General features: G+C 46.4%; 1 protein-coding gene across 2 annotated transcripts in view; it reads right to left on the reverse strand.

Moving 5' to 3' along the window:
- LOC135896268 (carboxypeptidase N subunit 2-like) overlaps positions 1-24,677 on the reverse strand; it is a 490,754-nt gene that overhangs the window by 12,978 nt on the left and 453,099 nt on the right. The window contains exon 3 of one of the 2 annotated variants that reach the window (XR_010562657.1): positions 5,704-5,817. The exons of the other annotated variant lie outside the window; for it this stretch is intronic. The gene's annotated coding sequence lies outside the window, so the exon portion shown is untranslated. The remainder of the gene's footprint in view (positions 1-5,703; positions 5,818-24,677) is intronic. 2 annotated transcript variants of the gene reach the window in all.

Consider the following 24,677-nt stretch of genomic DNA (forward strand, 5'->3'; position numbering starts at 1 on the left):
TCTTCATTACTACCTACTCTGGCCTCATGAGCGTCCGTGGTCCCCCTAAAGAAGAAACAGCGCGTCCACCAAGTCGCCAGCCCACTTCTCGTGCAAGCCTTTAATTGGAGCTCATCCCGTCTCATTTAAAACCACCACACCTTCTTACTTCCCTGTTTACTTCGACAACCTCGAAGCTCTCGGCTCATTTTCCATATCATCTCATTAACAGCCCCTAACGGCTCTTTGTACGTGACTGTCACATACAGGCACCTCCGGCACCGCGCACACCACGATTTGCATCTGAGGGGATAGCTTGCGTAAGTCGTACCCGCCCTCCCCCCCCCCCCCTTCGCTAAGCGCTGGGGTAGTCCTGTCCCTTTCTTGTTTAGGACGTCATTTAGCCCCCCTGCTACCATGAGATGGTTGCGCACGTGGGCACCTTTGCGGTCCATGTTTCTCGGTAGGGGGCTAATCTGCAGTGTCTGGCGAACGCTGTCTGGGATACAAGGTGCCCGATCCTCTATTCCGTCTGTGTTATGCCCTATTTTGTTAGGAGTTTGCGGCCGGTGGCAGTCTGCTGGAGCCTGGCGATCTGTGCATTGAGGATCTTCTGGATACCGGCGCACACCGTGATAGAGGGCAACTCAAGGGTGGACAGCCTAGTTCGCGAACTCACGCACCGAGCAGGGCAGTCGGAAACCCTAGACGCCCCCTTAACGGTGGAGCCGACAAATGCAGAAATACTTTACCACTGCAGAGGAACGAGACTTAAATACCCCCCACCCCACACATCGCTCACACAACACGAGGCAGTCAACTGGCGACGACTGCAAGCAGGCACGTTCTTCAACCTGCACACACTACACAAAATGTTCCCTACCCAGTGCAGGGATACATGTCCGTTGTGCGGGGCAACCCCACGTTATACAACATCACGTGGGAATGCAAGCGTAATTTCGCATTCCATAAAGTAAATAACCCAAGTGCGGAACAATGGGAGGCTGTGCTCACCAGCAGCGAGCTCACAGCCCAACGGGCAATTGTGCAGCACGCCTGCGAGGCAGCAAGGCTCAGCGGTGCCCTGGAATAGGGGCGCCGACCTTGTGAAGCGGCCAGGACTCAAGACACGAAGACACCGGCCCACCGCCCATCTCTTTGAGATAAAGAGCAGTGAAGTTTTTTCATTCCATTTGCTCGCTCCATGACAGAACCCAGTGTCCGCCTTGAAAATGTCCCTACCGTGCCTCTTTCATCGCCTTTCACCCTCTCTACAATTGCTTCTGAGCACCTAGTCAGGTTTGAGTCGCAGGCGATAATCACCCTTTCACTCTCTCTCACCTCGCCCTGCTGCTCTTTGTCCGTTTCCGCGTGAGTCGGACTCGACAATGGACTCGACAGCCCATGTTCCTACAGCGCCATCTCGTGCTATCTCCATGAAGCGCCCCAGCGGCGAGCGCTTCCTGAATACACTGCCCCTATTCTAGTACACTGTAGTATGGGCATCAGTAGAGTCTCTTTGGTGTCCTGGCAATTAGAACGCACCAGCTACGCGGCAGCCTAGACAATGAGGCATGCCGCATTGGCAGCAGGGCGAGCACCATGACGTGTACCAAGCGCACGCCACCGGCGGGAAGCGGCCATATTTGATTTTGGTCTAAAAAAACTGCACTTCCACTTCCTGGTTGAGCAACGCGATCTGGCGTCCGACCCGCTAACTTCCACGCACTGCCGCTGCTTATTTTCATATCACTGTGGAAGGCACAGTTTCCCTTCTCTAAAGTTGGTTCTTTATTCTATTCTCTCCCTCCCAATGCTTATTTTCTTTTTTTTAGGCGCAACAATGTATTTATTAGTGTACTTCTTTTAACATAGATGAAGCCACCTTTCATTACTATCGAGGGACGACAGGCGTGTAGGAACACAATTTTCTAATGCGCTCCATCCTAATTGGCTAAGCAGTCCCTTCCTTCCACAAAAGAGCTTTTGAAATGAAGTGTAGCATTCACGCCTGCGTAGCAGGCAGAGAAGCACGAAATGTAAAGGTGCTAAGCTGCGACGCGTAGGAGTTCACCACAAAAGAAGCACAAACATAAAGAAATGAAGAAATAACTTTTTCTGTATTCTTGGCTCAACGCAAGGAAACACTGCATATTAAAGACATGGGTAAATGATTCCATAATGCGATCGCACAGGAGGACTATGAGGATTTACAGAAATTATTAGGCACGAAATGCTTTTTGCGCTGGTTGCTGGCCGCCTTCAAGTGACCTTGAGCCAAAAGCCAGGGCTGTTATTCAGGCACTGAAGACGAGAACGGAGCGAGAACATCCAGCCATCGTTGCGTGAACAAAACGAGATCATATTGGCGAGTAGTAAAAAAAAAAAAGAAAACTCTGGCTCCCGGCCAGAGTTACTGCCCAAACAAGTTACAAAAAAATAGTTTCCGAGTTGCTCCTAAATTTTGTTCACAATATCAGTCAAGCTGTAACTTATACTAAGCTGAAGTTTTATTTATCATTTCCATTAGCGAACGTTCAAAAGGCAGATGCAGTGCCCCGTACACTTGACTGTCATGTTTTGGCGCTGAGACAGATTTTGCTGTGTTCTTTTTAACTCCAGCGGTCCGTGAGTTTTGCGGCGTGGGTCTTAATTCTACTCTAGTCTTAGAGTAGAATTAGAGTAGGTCTTAGCTACTCTTAATTATGGCAAAGACAGAATGTTATAAACCTCTCGATGCAAAAAAATTGTATTATCAAAAATCTAAGTGCACTTAGTATACTCAGAATTAATAAAATTATTAGAAAGTTGATTTCACAGTAACACAGACTAAATCAAAACAAGTTATTAACAGTCAAGGTATCATTGCAGCGAAGCAGGGTATTGGCGCTGCCATTGAGAGAACTGCAAAAAATAATCTGAATAGAGGGATGTTGCAAAACCTGAAGTGATGAAAGATTATGTTGAAATGTATTCCCCTATGATACGATGCCATTATTAGTATAACTGAATATGTAAGCGAAGTAAAGAAAGAAAATGTGTATGATGAGAAAAAAAATGAGGGTGCTTTTAAGCGCTCGTCCCGTGTTCCTGCTTTGTCTTTGTGTCATTCTTGCGCTATGTATCCCAGTTTGTATGTATCCCACCAACACGCCCAAACTTCTTCCCAGCTAAAGTGCTTTTAAGCAGTGCCCGAATGCCAAAGACTTAGATATTTGTAATGCGAGCAATGCGGTTAACAAACATAACGATATCATCAACATGAACTTCAAATGAAGTCCAGTAATGGGAAAAGTTCGGCTAGTTGGTGATTGATCATCATACCTTGCTGGTGAAGCAGCGCACTGACACGGACACAGTGAAGACACACAAGAAAAGCAGCGAGTGTCGTCTTTTCTTGAGTGTATTCACTGTGTCCGTGTAAGTGCGCTTCTTCACCAGCAAGGTATGATGAAGGACATCAATGATTGGTCCACTATCACTGACACTAAAAAATGCGAGTCAATTGGAATGCCCAATAATGAGGTTAGCTTACGTTGACGTGACATAAAACAAGAAATTTTAATATATTTCAATGAATAAGTAATAATTCTCCTTGCACCTCTTGGACACGCTACGAAGAACAGCATTGCATTCAGTAGTGACAGCGTTATTGCATGATTTACCAAAAGAAATAGTACCACCGGCATTAAAACGCAATGAGTACTGTCAGTAAGATCATTTATATTAAATAAAGAAAACAATATTGTACCAAATATTCAACCTTGAGTCACTCCTTCACTGAGCAACAAAGGTTATATCGAACAAAATTGTTTGATCCGCTTTTAAGAAGAATTGATCATAACACGAAAGTAACACGTGTACCTTAAAAAATCGTGCCAGCGTCGTCGCACACTAACAAGTACAAGTCGATAAAAGGGCACCATATTCTATCAGATCTCGCTTATACAGATCTCGCAAACGTATTCGGGGAACCTAACACGTGAATAGACGTTAGCGCTGTACCTTCCATAACACTACAAATGTTGAAGAAGTTAGCCGAAGTAACTTACGAGGCGCGCTGCCGAAGTGTGCTTTCTTTCATGATACAAAATTTCCGTACAAAAGGAACAGAGAAAAGTGACGAGAAGGCATTACAGTATTCACGCAAAGAATAAGGAACAAGCACGTAGCGACACCATTTGTAATTTAGTAGAACTTCTTGTTGGGCGAGTTGGTAGATATTAGCGAACATCGTTTACCTGCGCGAGCAAACGAACCACAAAGACAGCGAGGGACAAGGACGGGCGCAGACGTGCAACTAAAGTTTATTCCACAAGGTACACATATAAGTACACACCCGACATACACCACTGCGCGTGCGCGAAAAAAGGCAAGGTAAAAGAAAAGTAAAACTTTGTAAAAGCGAAACGCGACCTACCTACGCTCGTCAATAAACCTCATCTCACTGTTATGTAAATAAACTGAAGTGTCACTGACACATTGCTGCCCCTTCTTTTTAATATGGTACGCCTCGAGTAGCTCTCTGGCTCGGCTATCTAGGCAGCGGCACAAAATCTTTGTTTCCGTCATTTGTAAAGTTGACACACAGATTTTCATCATGTAAGAACTTGTGTTCGTCTTCCTTCCGTTGTGCCGTCCCGTTGCGCTATATTTCAAGGTGGTTCTCATGTCAGAACGGCCGTATTTGCGTTCATTCCTTTCGTCTACTTTTGGGCTTATTCGTTCTTGCGTGTTTCTGTTTGTGTTCCCATGAATTGTACAACGAGCGCAGCGGCAAACAGGGCCGCCAATTGCTTCTACGCGCGAAGTATACAAACCATGTCTGACTGATCGCAGACGGTCTCGTTGTCGCCTAAATTAAGCATAGCATTCCTGACTTGCTAGCGTCTGGGTCTGAAGCGTTCCCGGTACGCTAAGGGGCCCGTTCCACCATTTCATTCTTCTTATTAGCTCTGGTATAGAGCTTTCCAAACCTGCAGAAAGGTCGAAGACACCTAAGCGCTGTCAAGGTCACCTGTTTTACGCGCCACTCAGAACCATATTGTTCTGGCGGCCCGTCTCGCCACTCTTAGTATTTGCCCGGGAGCTAAAGTTTCGGTGTAAATGCAAACGACAGCCAGAAAACGGCCGCAAAAAGACGGCCAGAAGCAGGCGGACGCGACAATAAGTGGACGGGTGTATCTCCGTGGGCCTCAGGGCTTCCCGCTAAACGTTCAAATTTTTTTCCTTTTTCTTCCTTTCTTTCACACACGTTTTAACTGCTGTTCAAGTTCGCGGAAAATATATCAAGTACCCAGTCATGCTCATGGCCGCCTACGTACGTGAAATTCTGGAACCATGATTTCAGAACTATTGAGAAATGACAGTATATAGATAGTGTCGGATAAATCAAGGGCTCTTTAAAGCATGTAAGGCCCTCTGGAATGGAGTTCTGTGTAATAAGTTAGCCTCGCCGCTTACAGGATTATCTGAATGAGCTATGTCGGAAGCTCGGTTGCCCTAGTCAGTAGTGCGAATCTTCCTATGAAAAAATATATTTTTCTTTATTTTTTACGCGGAAGATGGTAAGCTAGAATTTCACCTCCTCCAGTGTACTACATCTAAGGCTTGGAGTGGCACCTTACAACGGCAAAAGATGTCGAAAGTGAGTGCGGCTATACTAATCCAGGTACAACGAAATTAGAAAGGTCAACTAAGCTTCAACAACAGACGCTCCCTCACCTGAACAGGAACTGGCCTGCCTGGCGCAGTATTCTGCCACTGCCTCCCAAAGGACTCATTCGATCAACCAATGGCCCTTAGCTGCGGAGCAGCAGACCAAGGCGGCGGTCAGACCTGTAACGCAGCAGAGGGTGCTAAGAATCTCTGGACTTGTACAGGATGCCAAAGGAAACTGATCCTAGCAACCTTTAGCACCCGAACTCGAGTGATGCTAGCTTAGCGTGACTCTTTGAGGAACTATCAGGCATTGTTTGAGATATTATTGGCGCTAGTGAGATTAGAAGAACTGGTGAGGCTTATACAGTTCTGGCTAACGGCCATGTATAGAGGTCTCCCAGATAAGATACAATACGGTGTAGTATTTCTTATCCGTAAGGACATAGCGGGCAACACTGACGAATACCCGCCGTGGTTGCTCAGTGGCTATGGTGTTGGGCTGCTGAGCACGAGGTCGCGGGATCGAATCCCGGCCACGGCGGCCGCATTTCGATGGGGGCGAAATGCGAAAACACCCGTGTGCTTAGATTTAGGTGCACGTTAAAGAACACCAGGTGGTCAAAATTTCCAGAGTCCTCCACTACGGCGTGCCTCATAATCAGAAAGTGGTTTTGGCACGTAAAACCCCAAATATTATATATTATATATTAACACTGACGAATTCTATAGCAATAATGAGAGGGTTGCAATAGTCGTAATCCAACTTAATAACAGGTATAGAATAAAGGTAGTACAAGCCTACGCTCCAACATCCAGTCGTGACGATGGTGAAGTAAATCAGTTTCATGAAGATGTTGAATTAGCAATGAGAAAAGTGTAAACTCACTATACTATAGTAATAGGCGACTTCATTGGAAAAATGAGGGAAAAGCACGCTGATGAACAAGCAGTTGAAAACTACTGCGTCGATTCTAGAAACACCAGAGGAGAGATGCTGGCAGAATTCGCGGAGAGGAATGAGCTGCTAATAATGAACACCTTTTTCAGGAAGCCTACCAACTGCAAGTGCACCTGGAAAAGCCCTCATTGTGAAACAAGAAATGAAATTGATATCTCCTTTCTGCCGATCCCAGCGCAGTGCAAGATGTAGAAGTGCTAGGTAGGCCAAAGTGCATTGATCATAGGCTAGTGGAGGCTACGATTCACGTCAATTTGAAGAAAGGGCAAAATTGGTCAAGAAGAAACAGGCCCACCTAGATGCAGTCAGGGCAAAAACAGGCAAATTCAGGTTGTAACTTGCAAACGATATGCAGCCTTATATCTGAGAGAAGAAGACATAGAGGTAATGAATGAAACCGTAACAAGGCTGGCTTCAGAGGCAGCATGTGAAGTGGGAGGTAAGGCATCAAGGCAACCAGTAGCCAAGCTCTTCCAAGTAACAAAGGATCTAATAAAGAAACGACAAAAAAGGGAAGGGTCCCAGAGATAAGATAGATTTTCCGGAACTGTCAAAACTGAACAAGGAGAAAATAAGAAATATTCGAAATTATAACGTGAGAAAGACTGAGAAAGCAGTAAAAAATGGACAGAGCCTAAAATCAGTGAGAAGGAATCTTGGCATAGGACAAACCAAGACGTATGCAATCAAAGATAAGCAGGGTAATGCCATCAACAATGTCGAAGGTGTAAATGCAGCGAAAAAATTCTACACGGACCTGTGCAGTACCCAAACCAGCCACGATACCTGCATTCGAAGCAGTAGTGAACAGGTTGCAGAGGCTCCTTTAACTAGCCATAGGCTGGAAGGGCCTTGCAAGACATGAAATAGGGAAATGCGGCAGGAGAAGATGGGATAACAGTCGATTTAATAAAATCTGGAGGAAACATAATGCTTGAAAAACTGGCGGCTTTTTAGGAGGAAGCTTTAGCTCGGGCGCTCCTATCTAAATGCATGTAAAAGGAGAATTCGTTTTTCTTGACAACCAATGCACCAAATTTGACGAAGTTTGTTGCATTTAAAAAGAAAACTTAGTCTAGTGACTGCTGGTTTCGAATTTCTGAGTTAGGTTGTCAATTTTTTATTCAAAATTGGCAAAAATAAAAACTTTTCCGAGAACGAAACTATAAAGTTTACAACTCTAACTCACGAACGAAAAATGATAATACAATTCTGTAAGTTGCATCTAATAGGACATCTAAAGCGGACAATATGAATGTTACAGATGAATAAAAAAATTCTAATACGCAAATACAGCTTTTGCAGAACCATTGTAACCAACGTAACAAATTCGCGCAAGATGTAAAATGACAATCGAATTTGTCCACTTTATATTACCTAATGGATGCCGTTTACAGGACTGCTATATCTGTTCTTATTGCAGAGCTATGGACTTGTAAACATCGTGCTTCTATTTTTTTTAACTCCCGAATTTCTTAATATTTACGCAATAAAATTCAGGCCCAAAATCGAAATTCTGCTTCCAAGAGTCACTAGAATTTAATTTTCTCTCACAAATGCAACAAATTTTATTAAAATCGGTCCAGAGGTTATCTCAGAAAAACGTTTTTGCGTTTTACATGTATTTGAATAGGCCGCGTTGGAGTTGGGCCTGAGCTAAAGCTTCCTCTTAAAGGGAAGCTGAAACGGTTTTCAATTTCCATGAATTGCTGGGATTGGGAAGAACAGACCTAATAATTTACGGTTCTGAAATTTTTTTCTTCGTTTTGTTAATATAAGGGGCGGAAATCGCTTTCTAAATAACCCCCGCGGACACGCCCCCATCGCTTCCCGGAGCGCCGGGTGAGGTGGTTGCCAGAGGAGAGAACCGGCGAGAGTGACGTCACTGGCGGGGACCGAGCTGCCGGACCGGCGTGCTGGCATGCTCTGGCATGCCTCTTTCCGTCCTGCGCTTTACTGAAGGACGCTACGAGAGATTTGCCGCCACCGCCGCTCACGTTTGTTTTGCGATTTTCGTAAACTGTTCTTTCCTTCTGTGCTGCGTGAGTGCCTACAGCCAAGGGCGCTCAGCATGCCCTCGTTCAGTGCAGCATTCGGCTGCGCGAACACACGCGGGCGAGACGATGTGGTGTTTCACAGGTTCCCGAAGGACAAGAAGCTTGCAGCGCAGTGCGGTGAGGAGAGATAAGTTCGTGCCGACGAAATCAACTGTGCTGTGCTCGTACCATTTCCGCGATAGCCGGATAGCCTTACGACAAATGCGGAAACGCGTTGTTGCTAGCGTTGCTATACTCCGTTTCATACATCAGGTGCAACGCTGTGGAGGCTTGAGATACTTCTTGCAGTGGCTGCGTTCGCACTTAGAAAACGTTCGGTGTTTCTTGACCCAATTTTTGAGAAAACTTTTCATATATAAGCTCAGTTCTGAATGAAAAAAAAAGAATTTACCCATAGAAACAATCCGTCTACTTATACGGCTGCTAGCACGTTCTTTTAAATCAATTATCTTTTCGGCATTCTTTAATTGCAGCCCGTCGCGGCAGCTTCACGTGCATAATCGCGCGAGCAAACGCCGCTGGCACGCTGCGAACCGTAGACGGAAACGCACGCAGTAATAAATTTTGTTAACCGGACTTCGTGCGTAGCTTCACCAGCGTTGCACCTGAGGTATGAAATGGAGTATAGGCTTGCCTAGTGACATTCGACGTACTGTTGCAATTATCATGTTTACCACACGGCGGTGCTAAAACTGCCTAATATCTTTATGTCAGCACTAGCATGGAGCGCGCATACCGATTCTTGATCGAGCCACAATCGCAAAGTCGTTGAACCATATTCTGAATATTGCACATATAATCCACCTGACTATCTCGATCTGTATGTGTATGATAAGCAACTTCCATGACTGTACCTCGCAGCACTGCATGTGCGCGCTTTGAAATGCGGTACTTATGTTCGCGATCGTGTATCAACGCTCAGAAAACCACGGGACTTTAGACAAGCAGCGGCAAGGTGCTTGAGATCGCGGAATTGTACCCCTGTTTACAGTCTAATGAGAAGTTACTGCTTCGGCATTCTTCCAGTGACACTTTAGCGCATTTTTTCTCCCGCCATTGGAACGTGCAGCTACATGAAAAAAAAAAACATGTTTACCAGCTAAGATTTCCCACGCGCGAGAAGGTGCACACATCGCTCTCGCTTTTGGCGCACTCAACATCGTCGTTGCCGCTGTTGCCGCCATCGTTTTCCGTATCGGCTGTCGGTTCGAACATGTACGGCGAAAATACAAGCTGTCCGAGACAGCGAGAACGTTCCATAATGCTTACAACTCAGCTATGAAGCCAGAACAGAACACCGCGCTACGCTCTGAAACGGCGGCGCCGGCCGGCGACTGCCGCCATTGACGTCACAGCGGCTCCGACCAATCACGGGCAACAGCGGCGTTCGCGCGATACCCTGAGGCGCTGGTGCGCGTTTTCATGAAAAAACAGCCGCTTGCGCTTGTTTCCGCCCTTTTTGAACGAGATATTCGTGTTCAGTGGACTGAAAACTGTAGAATGCCGCAGAGAACTCATTTTTTTCGAAAAGTGTTTCAGCTTCCCTTTAAGGGAAGTTTTTATAGACGTCAAGGGTCCCGGAAAACTGGAAGAATGAAAACATCATACTAGTCAACAAAAAAGAGATAATGAATAATTAAAATGTTATAGGCCAATTAGGTTACTCCCATTATTATATAAGATATTCACCAATATAATCTCCAATAGAATAAGGGCAACACTGGACTTTAGTCAACCAAGGAAACAGGCTCGCTTGAGGAAGGGATACTCTACAATGTATCACATCCATGTCATTAATCAGGTTATCGTGAAATCCTCAGAGTACAATAAGCCTCTCTATATGGCTTTCATAGATTACGAAAATGCATTTGATTCAGTAGATACGCCAGCAGACATAGAGGCATTAGGTTATCAAGCAGTACAGGCATCTTACGTAAATATCTCGGGATATACCAACAGAGATTCCACAGCTACCTTAATTCTACACAAGAAAAGCAGGAAGATACGTATATAGAAAGGGATCAGACAAGGAGACACAATCTCTCCAATACTATTCACTGCGTGATTGGAGGAAGTATTCAAGCTATTAAACTTGGAAGGATTAGGAGTAAGGACCAACGGCGAATATCTTAGCAACCTTCGGTTTGCAGATGACATGGTCCTGTTCAGCAACACTGGAAACTAGTTACAACAACTGATTGAGGACCTTAACAGAGGAGGTGTAAGAGTGGGGTTGAAGAATAATACGGGCAGAAGAGAAAAATAATGATGAATAGCCGGGCAATCAAACAAGAGTTCAGGATCGCCAGCCAGCCTCTAGAGTCTGTGAAGGAGCATGTTAACCTAGGTCAATTATTCACTGGGAGCCCGGATTATGAGAAGCAAATTCACCGAAGAATAAGAATGGTTTGGAGCGCATTCGGCAGATCTTGTCAGATCTTGACTGGAAGCTTACGATTGTCATTGAAAAGGAACGGGTACAATCAGTGCATTTTAACGGTGCTACCATATATTGCAGAAACTTGGAGACTGACCAAGAAGCTTCAGAACAAGCTAAGGACGCTGCAAAGAGCGATGGAACAATGGAAACTGCTAGACTAATTTTTACCTTTTGCCATGCCGCGTACAGACACTATCATCAGTAAAATGTGACGATCAATATTTTTCTCTCGGGTTGACCTCTGTAAGAATAGTAGCAGGTGCCCCAGCAAGCTGACTGCAAGTAGTACAGTGCCTTTCAGGCGCCTGCAATGTCTACGAGTAGAACCATTTACCATTCGGCTGGAAGAATTCTGGAGCTTGGTTTCGGAAAAAGATGAATCGCATTTCTCGATGAGTTTATGGGAACGTTTGCTAATGTGTACGGTGACTACATCACCATATTGTTACGGGGAAGTAAGATGTATGTATTTACAATATATACAGTTACGGGGTTGTAGCTCAGTAGTCAGGGTACCACCATCTACATATCGTCGAGACATGTCAAGCTCCTCTTCACCTCACAACGTCCTTTCGTCCACAGCGGCACAAACTCGTACGTGACATTAAGCCCCGGCGGCAGAAGCATCGTCTCGATGCTTCCTATGGTGTCGAATCAGTGTGCGAATTACAGGGCTTTAGCCGCGAAACGTGTACGATATCTGTTTTTGGTGGGGTAGAAGACGTCGAAGTCACAAGTAATATCTCATACGTGAGGCTGGTGATTTGGGGAAGAACTCGGTATGGCCCGAGGTATTGCGGCTGCAGTTTTTCGCAAAGGCCGACGTGACGGGAGGGTAACCAAAGCAGGACAAGTGACCCAGGGCTGAAATGAACGTCCCGAAGACGACTGTCCTAACGATGCTTTTGGCTAGTATGAGACGCCAGAAGACGGTCACGGGCAATGCGACATGCTGTGGCCACGCGAACAATGGCGTCATGAGCATAGAACGTGGTAGTGGTGTATCGGAAGGGAGCAGCGAGTCAATAGGCAGGAGTGGGTCACGGCCATATAGTAGATAGAACGCAGAATAACCAGTAATATTGTGACACGACGAATTGTACGCGAACGTCACGAACGGTAAGGTGCAGTCCCAATCCCGTTGATCATCGGACACGTACATGGAAAGCATGTCCGTGAGTGTACGGCTGAGACGCTCAGTAAGTCCGTTTGGCTGTGGGTGTTAGGCCGTCGTGAACTTGTGGGGCGTGGAGCAAGAGTGAAGAAGGTCGTCGACAAGCTTAGAAAGAAAACAGCGGGCCCTATCAGTGAGTAGCTGACGTGGGGCACCATGATGTAGGATCACCTCATGAAGGAGAAAATAAGCCAGATCAGTTGCGCAGCTCGTAGCGAGGGCCCGCATTATGGCATAACACGTGGTATAGTCCATCGCAATGGCCACCCATTTGTTGCCCAAGGACGAAGTTGAAAATGGGCCAAGGAGGTCCAGGCCGACGCGGTAAAATGGCTCACTGGAGATATCTATAGGCTGAAGGTGCCCAGCGGGAGACAATGGAGGCTTTTTGCGGCGTTGACAAAGTTCGCAGGCAGCGACGTAACTTCGAACAGAGCGATATAGCCCAGGCCAGAAAAATCGCCTCCGCACACGGTCGCACGTACGAGAGACATCCAAATGACCAGCGGTGGGCACATCGTGCAACTGCGAGAGAATTGTCGAGCACAGGTACTGAGGAATGCCAAGAAGCAGTTCAGCACCATGTGGACTCATATTTCATCGGGTATAAGGTCCCGTCCTGGAGAACAAACATACCGAGGGAAACGTCCTGTTGCTCCGAGGTAAGGTGTTCGATGATGGATCGCGAATATGGAGCACGACGCTGCTCGTCAGTGATGCGTCAGAAGTCGGAGATCGACAAAACGCAGGTATCTGTATCGGTTTCGGTGCCATCGGGAGGGTCAATAGGATGACGGGAGAGGTAATCGGCGTCCTGCTGTAGCCGCCCAGATTTGTAGGACACGGAAAAGGTGTACTCTAGCAGGCGTAAAGCCCAGCGGCCGAGACGGCCTGTCGGATCCCTGAGTGAAGATAGCCAACATAAGGCATGATGGTCTGTCACGACGGCGACATGTCGACCGAACAGGCGGAACTTAGCAATGGAGCAAACAAGGGCCAAGCATTCACGTTCTGTTATAGAGTAGTTGCGCTCTGGTGCTGAAAGAAGACGGCTAGCATACGCGATCCCGCGATTGGTGTCCCGCTGTCGTGGGGGCAAGATAGTGCCAATGCCATGGCCGCTTGCATCAGTGCGACCTTCTGTGTAGGCATGCGGATCAAAATGACCCAACACGGGTGGATTGATAAGGCGACTGATAAGCGTTGAAAATGCTGCAGGCCTGGTCGAGTCCCCAACATAAAGTAGTGTCCTTTTTGAGGTCTGTGAGAGCACGAGCGATTTTGTCAAAGTTCTGGATAAATCGCCGGAAATAGGAACACAGCCCTAGGAAACTTCGGACATCGGTAGAAGAACGTGGCAGTGGAAACTCACCAACGGCATGAACTTTATTAGGATCAGACTGGACGCCTGCAGCGTCAATCAAGTGACCAAGTACTAGTATTTGGCGGTGGCCGAAATGACATTTCGCAGAATTTAGTTGAAGGCCAGCTCGTAGAAAAACAGCAAGGATAGCTGAGAGTCGGGGGAGGTGGCTCTCAAACGTTGGTGAAAAAACAATGACATCATAAAAGTAGCAGATGCGAGTGGTCCATTTGAATCCGCGCACAAGAGAGTCAATCATGCGCTCAAAGGTAGCAGGGGCATTGCGCAGTCCGAAAGGCGTCACTTGAAAATGGTAGAGACCATCTGGGGTGACGGAGGCGCCTTTTCGCGATCTCGTTCCTCCACTGCGAGTTGCCAGTAAAAAAAAATATTAAATTATAGGGTTTTACGTTCCAAAACCACTTTCTGATTATGAGGCACGCCGTAGGGAGGGACTCCGGAAATTTTGACCACCTGGGGTTCTTTAACGTTCACCTAAATCTAAGCACACGGGTTTTTTCGCATTTCGCCCCCATCGAAATGCGGCCGCCATCGCCCGGATTCGATCCCGTGACCTTGTGCTCAGCAGCCCAACACCATAGCCACTGAGCCACCACGGTGGGTGAGTTACCAGTAGCGAGAGCGCAAATCAATCAACGAAAAATAACTGGCACCGTGTAAGCAGTCCAGCGCGTCATGAATACGCGGAAGCGGATACACGTCCTTCTTGGTAATATGATTAAGGTGACGGTAATCGATACAATATCTCCAGGTGTTGTCCCTCTTTTTAACCAGGACGACAGGTGACGCCTACGGACTGCAGGAAGGCTCGATAATATCTTCGGAGATAATTTTGTCCACCTCCGTTTGGATCACCTGGCGTTCAGCCACAGACACACGGTAGGGCCACCGGTGTATTGTAGGAGCGTCACCAGTGTGGATTGGATGAGTGACGACACGGGTTCGACCTAGCGGGCGATTGCCAAAATGAGAGATTTCTTCATAGAACATGAGAATGCAGCGAAGGGCGTTGGCGTAAGCAGGTCGTAAATCAGGAGCTATCATTGGTGTAAACTTGTCATTGCGTGAAGTAGGAGGGGCAGAAGCTGCAGCAGTGTCGAATCGTAGTTCGGGCTTAAGAGCACCTACTCCACAGTGTTCCAAAGGGGACAGCACAATGAGAGATACACCTTCAGGAAGCACTTGCAGACACGAGCCAAAGCTCAGAAGAGGAAGAAGCGCTTGATTATTGACGAGAGTTACAATTGAACTTGGTAGCACCATTTGACGGGCCAGTAGGACTATATATATATATTTATAATAATCTCACCCACCCACCTAACTTTCTGCCGCCCTCTGCTACGCTTCCCTTCCCTTGGAATCCATTCTGTAACTCTTAATGACCATCGGTTATCTTCCCTCCTCATTACGTGTCCTGCCCATGCTCATTTCCTTTTCTTGATTTCAACTAAGATATCATTTCCTAGCGCTTGTTCCCTCACCCAATCTGCTCTTTTCTTATCCCTTAACGTTACACCTATCATTCTTCTTTCCATAGCTCGTTGCGTCGTCCTCAATTTAAGTAGAACCCTTTTCGTAAGCCTCCAGGTTTCTGCCCCATACGTGAGTACTGGTAAGACACAGCTGTTATAAACTTTTCTCTTGAGGAATAATGGCAACCTGCTGTTCATGATCTGAGAATGCCTGCCAAACGCACCCCAGCCCATTCTTATTCTTCTGATTATTTCAGTCTCATGACCCGGATTCGCGGTCACTACCTGTCCTAAGTAGATGTATTGCCTTATCACTTCCGATGCCTCGCTACCTATCGTAAGCTGCTGTTCACTTCCGAGACTGTTAAACATTACTTTAGTTTTCTGCAGATTAATTTTTAGACCCACCCTTCGGCTTTGCCTCTCCAGGTCAGTGAGCATGCATTGTAGTTGGTCCCCTGAGTTACTAAGAAAGGCAATATCATCAGCGAATCGCAAGTTACTAAGGTATTCTCCATTAACTCTTATCCCCAATTCTTCCCAATCCAGGTGCCTGAATACCTCCTGTAAACACGCTATGAATAGCATTAGATAGATCATATCTCCCTGCATTTCTTTATTGGGATTTTGTTGCTTTTTTCATGGAGGACTACGGTGGCTGTGGAGCCGCTATAGATATCTTTCAATATTTTTACATACGGCTTTTTGCACCGTGATTCCGCAATGCCTCCATGACTGCTGAGGTTTCGACTGAATCAAACGCTTTCTCGTAAACAATGGCAGCTATATGTAAAGGTTGGTTATATTCCGCACATTTTTCTATCACCTGATTGATAGTGTGAATATGGTCTATTCTTGAGCAGCCTTTACGGAATCCTGCTTGGTCCTTTGGTTGACGGAAGTCTAAGGTGTTCTTCATTCTATTTGCAATTACCTTAGTAAATACACTGTAGGCAACGGACAGTAAGCTGATCAGTCTATAATTTTTCAAGCCTTTGGAGTTGCCTTTCTTATGGGTTAGCATTATGTTAGCGTTTTTCCAAGCTTCCGGTACGCTCGAAATCATGAGGCATTGCGTATACAGTGTGGCCAGTTTCTCTAGAAGAATCTGCCCACCATCCTTCAACAAATCTGCTGTTACCTGATCCTCCCCAGCTGCCTTAACCCTTTGCATAGCTCCCAAGGCTTTCTTTACTTCTTCTGGCGTTGCCTGTGGGATTTCGAACTCCTCTAGACTACTCTCTCTTCCATTATCATTGTGGGTGCCACTGGTACTGTATAAATCTCTATAGAACTCCTCAGCCACTTGAACTCTCTCATCCATACTAGTAATGATATTGCTAGCTTTGTCTCTTAAAGCATACATCTGATCCTTGCCAATTCCTAGTTTCTTCTTCACTGCTTTTAGGCTTCCTCCGTTCCTGAGAGCATGTTCAATTCTATCCACATTATACTTCCTTATGTCAGCTGGCTTACGCTTGTTGATTATTTTCGAAAGCTCTGCCAGTTCTATTCTAGCTGTAGGGATAGATGCTTTCATACATTGGCGTTTCTTGATCAGATCTTTCGTCTCCAGCGATAGCTTACTGGTATCCTGTCTAACGGAGTTACCACCGACTTCTATTGCCCACTCCTTAATGATGCCCACACGATTGTCGTATATTGCTTCAACACTAAGGTGCTCTTGCTGAGTTAAAGCCGAATACCTGTTCTGTAGCTTGATCTGGAATTCCTCTATTTTCCCTCTTACCGCTAACTCATTGATCGGCTTTCTATGTACCAGTTTCTTCCGTTCCCTCTTCAGGTCTAGGCTAATTCGAGTTCTTACCATCCTATGGTCACGGCAGCGCACCGTGCTCAGCACGTCCACATCTTGTATGATGCCAGGGTTAGCTCAGAGTATGAGGTCTATTTCATTTCTAGTCTCACCGTCCGGGCTCCTCCACGTCCACTTTCGGCTATCCCGCTTGCGGAAGAAGGTATTCATTATCCGCATATTATTCTGTTCTGCAAAGTCTACTAATAACTCTCCCCTGCTACTCCTAGTGTCTATGCCATATTCCCTCACTGCCTTTTCTCCAGCCTGAGTCTTGCCTACCTTGGCATTGAAGTCGCCTATCAGTATAGTGTATTTTGTTTTGACTTTACCCATCGCCGATTCCACGTCTTCATAGAAGCTTTCGACTTCCTGGTCATCATGACTGGATGTAGGGGCGTAGACCTGTACAACCTTCATTTTGTACCTCTTATTAAGTATCGCAAAAGGACCTGCCACCTTCTCGTTAATTATGTTAGCGTTTTTCCAAGATTTCGGTACGCTCGAAATCATGAGGCATTGCGTATACAGGATGGCCAGTTACCTGTATTTATTTATTTATTTTAACAAACTGTTAGTCTCAATGGGACTGTTACAGGAGTGGATTTATCAGCAAGATACAGGAATACAGTATGCAGTACAGTACAGTAATACGCCAGTTACACATATAGCGGGCAACAATACAAACAGTATACAGTACAGTACAGTAATAGACCAGTTACACACCTAGTGGGCAGCAACACAAAATCAATACATTCTGAACATGATCATCAGGTCTTTATTGTTGACAAGACTGACGAGGCTGCGAGCTCAGCGAACTTTTTCAAGAAATCCTGTGCAGTTATAGATTTATCTAGGCCGTTCCATTCTCTTGTGGCTCGAGGGAAGAAGGAAAAGTAATATGTGTTGTTCGCACAAGAGTATTCATTAATCGTAAAGTCATGCTTGCGAAATGTTTCTCTAGAACGATTAAAACTAATGTAAGTAGCAGGATCCATGTTAAATGCGTTATGAATTAATTGATAAAGAAACTTCTGTCTATGGAGCGTGACGCGGCTTGATAAGGTGTCTAGGCCTGCGTAGGAAAGCAGCTCTGTGGGAGAATCAGTGCGCCGGTATCTATGGTAGATAAAACGAACAGCTTCTCGTTGAGCTGATTCGAGCATGTGTACATCTTTTTGCATATATGGAAACCATACGATGTTTGCATAATCTAAGATTGGATGGATAAGGACTTTATATGCGAGTAACTTGGTATCTGAAGTCGCAAAGCGCAAGGTGCGCTTAAGGAAGTATAAACTGTTCATTGCTTTCTTGGTAATGTTTTGTACTTGGGTTTTAGAGCTGAGATTATCAGAAATTATCACACCAAGGTATTTCTTTCCAGGTACTGTTCTGAAAACGCCGTTGCGAGTACCGTAAGGGAAATTAAGTTTTGTTTTCTTATTTGTGACAGACATCACTACAGTTTTTTCCATATTGATTGCCATGTATTGCACCACTTTATGACGTTGCCCAAAGCTGTGTTTAACCTTATTTGGTCTGCGTGAGTGTTCATTTTTTGGTATAGCACGGCTTGTATGTTACCAGCTATATTCTTATTAATCAGGAATCCGACTCCTAGTTCTCGTCTCTCCGCTAAGCCCCGGTAGCACAGGACGTGTCCGCTTTTTAGCACTGTATATGCTTCTTTTGGCCTCCTAACCTCACTGAGCCCTATTATATCCCATTTACTGCCCTCTAATTCCTCCAATAGCACTGCTAGACTCGCCTCGCTAGATAACGTTCTAGCGTTAAACGTTGCCAGGTTCATATTCCAATGGCGGCCTGTCCGGAGCCAGGGATTTTTAGCACTCTCTGCTGCGTCGTAGGTATGACCGCCGCCGTGGTTAGTTGCTTCGCAGCTGCTGGGGACTGAGGGCCAGGGTTTTATTGTTGTGTTCATATTGAAGGTTGTGGCCAAGTGCTGCACCAGGGTGGCGAATCTTGCTCTGGTGAGGGAGTGCGTTACCGGTTCTGGTCACCGGGATCAGGCCACACTTCAGGCCTGCTTGTGCAATCTAATCAACACGCGGATGTTTTTTTAATCCGGTGGAAAATTGCGCGGCACCGGGATTCGAACCACTGACCTCTTGCACGTGAGGCGGTTGTTCTACCTCTACGCCACTGCTGCTGACTTATGTACCGCGAACGATGGCAAACCGTCTTTCTTCAGACCACCAGATTCATGGAGTGCCATAGACCTCGTGATCCACTCTACAGACCTTGTTGTATCGTCAACAACGGCCCTAGTCAAGATGGGCAGTGACCACTTTCCAATCTTCACCAACATCACCGGATTTCACACTGCTGGGCGACAATTCTGTGCTGTGACAAGTTGGAACACATACAGAGAATCGTTGGATGAATCCCCTGGTGAGCTGTTCGCAGATATGCTTCGGAGTAAAAGAGTGGCTACCTCAATGTTGAAACTGCCAGATCATTTCCCTACTCCTGATTTGAAACTAAAGAACATCTGCGCAGCGCGTAGGAGTGGAGCGAAAACTAATGAAAAAAAAACGGGAAATTTATCTGCGAAAACTGAATACAACAGGATAAACGCTGTCGTCCGTCGTCACACAAAAAAGTTAAGACGAGTCCAATGGGCTGCTTTCTGTGAGAGTTTATCGGCGTTTACTCCCATGACAAGGATATGGGGAGTAATGAATAGCCTATCCCGAAAGATTCGCCTACACAGGCCATTCGAAGCACTTGCCTTAAAGCAAGGAAATGATATGCAAACCCTTGCAGAAGATTTTGCAGACGTACACACATCTGGCACATCAGCAGGAGTATCGAACGCTCTGTTGTCTGAAGCATTTCATACCATGGATACACCGTTCACCTTTCGTGAGTTGGATTTGGCGCTTAGCAAATTAAGAAGACGCTGTGCTGTGGGTCCCGATTCGATCAGCAATCAGATGCTGACAAATCTGCCATATGAACGACAACGAGCCTATCTGGACATATTTAATCACGTATGGAGCACAGGAGAGATCCCAGAAGCGTGGAAGACAGCATGGGTGGTGCCAGTGCTCAAGTCCGGAAAGGATCCTGCGAACCTCACCTCATATCGGCCAGTATCGCTAACAGCATGCGTATCAAAGTTGATGGAAAGGCTGATCATGTACGAGGTTAACATGGTATCTTGAGCAAGGAAATAGACTGCCATCATGTATGACCGGATTTCGTCCACGGTTGAGTGCCCAGGACAGTGTCTTGGATCTACTAAGCCATATCGAGCACCATCGCGTAGACGGCCTGTCCACACTCGCTATCTTTATGGACGTTGCCAAGGCATACGACTGTGTGCTTCATACAGGCATCATCAAAGGACTCCGAGCCATGGGCGTCTCGGGAAATGCTCTTCAATTCGTCCATGAATTTCTCAGTGATCGATGTGTCCAAGTTAAGCTCGGAAGTATAATGAGTGACAAGCGACGAATTTTTCTCGGCGTCCCACAAGGAAGTGGGACGCCGAGGAAAATTCGTCCTCTCCCTTGCTTTTTAACGTTGCCATAGCCAGCCTTCCAGATGCCCTGAAAGTAGGTGGGACCGCAGTTAAAATACCCATCTACGCAGACGACATTTGCATTTGGATCTCGGGGTACCAACACAAACGTTTGGCCCGGATAGCCCAGGTCGCAATCTCCACTATCGATCGCCACTTATCGACGCTTGGCCTATCTTTATCAGCAGAAAAATCTGCCTTCATACTTTTCCCGGGAGTAAGACTCAAGTCAACACGTCTGACGCTGAATATCAGAGGGCATTCAATTCTTCGTGCAACTCATGTTCGATTCCTGGGCGTCACCATCGACAATAAGCTACTATGACGTGGTGTGGTCGAAAGTGTTGTGGCTGCATCAGTGCAAAGAGTAGACGCACTTCGTCGATTGGCAGGTGTAGGTTGGGGAAACAATCCTATATCCATGCCTAAACTGAACGCTGCACTGATAACAAGCCGCATTCTCTATCAGCTCCCTCTGATATCACCGTCATCGAGTCAATTCGAGCGCTTGGAGGCAGTGCACAGAAAAGGACTTCGCTTGGCGATGGGAGTTCCATGGCGGCTTCAAACAAGAAAGTCACTAATGAGGCAGAGTCTCTTCCACTCAGCTTCTTGGCATCTCACGCCTTGCTGACGCAGCTATTAAGGCTGGGCGAGTCACGCGCAGGCAGGGCGCTTCTCCGGCGGCTAAAAGCAAGAACTCGCTCACATTTCCATGCGGCGCTGAACACTTTCCGATTTTTAGGATTGGAATGGCCTAAACGAAGTCGCCTTGACCTGCCATGGTCTTTTCCGGACGTTACCTGCAGCCTCAATGTACCCCACCTATCGACTAAACGCACCATTTCAGCTGCCGAAGCAAAGTTTATTGCGCTGGACCACTTGAGCACTGTGTTTCAAAGCCATCCACAAGAGTACACTGATGGTTCGGTGTGCGCACAAACAGATAGCTGTGCAGCGGCATTCTGCATACCATCCCTTGATGTGTCATGGTCTGGCCGACTGGATCGCATAGTTTCCTCTACAACAGTAGAAAGCGCCGCAATCACCGCGGCTTTGCGGAAACTACGGGCCTTTTCTGCACGATATGTCGTGGTGCTGACGGATTCCAAGTCAGCATTACAAAGATTACATTAGGGCCTACCTCTAGAGAAATTTACAAGGCAGTCTCTGGCACTGATTGACGACCTAACAAGCAAAGGATTTAACATAAGGTTTCAGCGCATTCCATCACACGTAGGAATTGATGGAAACGAGGAAGCTGACGCCCTTGCTCGCTTAGCGCTGACATGTGTCCCAAAAGTGAAAGCTCCAAAAGCTTTTCAAAACCCTAAGGGTTCTACCCGCCTTCACTTTAGAGAGATGCACAAGAATCCACACGAATCCTGTGTGACTCATTTATTTACACACGAACAAGCGACGCTTTTATACCGCATCAGGACCGACTTCGCGTACACCCCAGCTTGGTTATTCAAGACTGGGCTTCCCGCTTCCCCAATCTGTGTTTTCTGTGGTGACATTGGCGACATCGAACATGTCATTTGGCTATGCCCGCAGTTTGACACAGAAAGAAAAGCGATGGCCGACAACATACAAAAGAGCGGCCTTACGCACAGGACCTTTGAAGACGTTGTTTTCCCCGGAGGGCCCGCGGCATTCAGGAAGAGAGCGCAACGACTGCTGATAGCCTTCTTGCGAGACACGGGGCTCATCGACACCTGGTGACACACCCCTGATCTCAACTCGAAGGAGGATCAGGCGGAACAATTGCCGGCTATGTATGCCCGGCGAACCCCGCCTGCTTCAACATCACCACCACCACCACCACTTACCCATCATTAATTGCGAATTTGTCTGGATTGAAATAGTTAATTGTTCTCCCTCTATTGATGATTAAGATTTCATATTTGGTTCTATTTGCCGTTCCCCTTTATCAACAGTCGATGACTTTTTTTATAAATTTGATCATACTTTACATACCCTTTCACTAGAAAATAAAAAATGACATTATAAGGGGTGTTATTAGCATTATTCTACTCAATGACACAACACCAACAGTTATTTCTTACGCCAGTCTACTACAAAGTTACGGATATGAATGCTCAATTGATGTTCCTACACGACAGGTTCCTAATTGCACAGGGACGCTAATTGATCACGCCCTCTCTAACTTAAAGGGACACTAAAGCGAAACAATAAATCAGTTTAGACTAATGAAGCATTGTTTCAGAACCCTGCAGGCAGTCATTTCAAAAAGATAGTTTGATAATTAGACGAGAAAATGAAGGTCCAAGTATCAGTATTTGAGTTTCGCGCCGAAACCTCACCGCCTGTGCGTCAGCGTGACGTCAGGGATTCCAAAGTATGTTTTCGCATTTCGGCAGCTTTGGCTGAGTAAAGGTTTCTGAAACTTGCCATGTTTATTATTTGGTTCCTTTAGAACACCATGTAGTCAATCTGTACCGCTACATATAATTAGCAGGCCCTAGAAGATGCCATAAAAATCCATGACGTCACGGCCACGAGGTGCGGGAACTTCAGTAGGCGTCGCCACCCGTATTTCGTTCTTGCGCTTTTTCTGGCTTACCAAACGTGTTATCGTTGTAAGAGTGGTGTTTTTGGTGTTGTAGAAAGGTAATTTACTGATACAGAAGGAATGATTTTTCCATTTAGTGCCCCTTTAACAACTTCACCAGAGGTGAAAGTTCTTGATATTGACATATCCCATTGCTTCTATGTTTTAAATATAACTCGAGTCCTTGCTCTCTTCCACACTCTAAGTACGTTCTGGACAAAGAGAGCTTCATAACTGCCGTTGCTAATATACACCAGAACACCGCAAATTCAAAGCGCGCCGCCATATTGATGAGCGCCGGTCGCGCCACCTATCCCAAGCGCCGCGAAATAGCAGGCCTGGGCTGCCACGCCGGGAGATGCGACCCGGCGCAAAAGCAAAACTTGCGCTTTTTAGCTGGGCGGAAGGCGTGTTTCGCGTTTTAACGCGATAGCGTTAACGAGTTCGTGTCGCAGAAAAGCCGGTGTCATCGGCGTCGGCGTCCGCGGCGTTGACCGTGAGTGATAGATCATGGCAGGCACTTCATAAATAAAAAGGAACTTCCAAGATCGGCTGGGTGGGAATCGAACCAGGGTCTCCGGTGTGTGAGACGGAGACGCTACCACTCAGCCACGAGTTTTTTTTTTTTTTTTTATTACCGGCTTGGCAAAAGAAGGTACAATGTGAGTATTACATGGCCATAAAAACAACTAGTCAATGCCGGATCAGTGTGGTGTGATAAGAACGATGTAGGCTAGTCACTTTGTCCAAAGCGCTTAGCCAATCAGGAGGGTCACTCTGTGCACAGAAAAATTCGCGTATATATAACACACTTTCAATGAAATATTCATGTGCAGGGGCCTGAACAATGCGCTCATGTCTAATATCCATACGCGTTCGCCACACACTGTGCATGCACAAAAGCATTAACAGATCGACAGGCACTCCCTCTGGTTCCGCGCATGGCAGGAAGCGTATTCCGAAAGCACTTAAGGGCAACTCCTTTTTAAGGCTACGTTTTAGAATATCCCACAAAAACACTGCGTCATGACAGTCCAAAAAGATATGCTCAATCGTCTCCGGTTTTTTGCATATAAAGCAATTCACAGACCAAGGTACAAAAATGCCTTTGCTTTGCAGCCACGGTTTCACTGGGAGAGTGCACTCAGCCACGAGTTCGATGCTTCCAAGTGGTACAAACGCGCCTCTAGTGAATGCGGTGTTGCCTTCGAAACGAGCCATGGAAAGTTATACTGCGGTGTATATCGGTAATTATGAATATGTAACTTACAGAAGTCGCAATTACACGAGTAGCGAAATGCGTTTCCGCTGCATTCCTTCTGCGCTTTCCGCACACGCAGAGCCATCTTGCGGCAAACACAGAAGACCCCCTCCTCTCCATGTACGGCGCTGCCCCGACAGATGGTGCGCCACGCGCGCATTGGAGCTGTGCGAGGCGGGTCGCGGCACGGACTCTCCCCTGACAACGCTTCGCCTTGCTCTCTCTGCAGAATCAAGCGTCCTTCCTTTCTTTAGATCACTATCTGTATATCTCTCTGCCCGTGCTGATCACGACGTTTGGCTGGTGTGTATCATTTCCCCCTCCGAGATACCGGGTTCTTCGGTTCATTC

This window comes from Dermacentor albipictus, chromosome 4 (assembly GCF_038994185.2).
Source record: "Dermacentor albipictus isolate Rhodes 1998 colony chromosome 4, USDA_Dalb.pri_finalv2, whole genome shotgun sequence".
In the NCBI taxonomy this organism is placed as follows: domain Eukaryota; kingdom Metazoa; phylum Arthropoda; class Arachnida; order Ixodida; family Ixodidae; genus Dermacentor; species Dermacentor albipictus.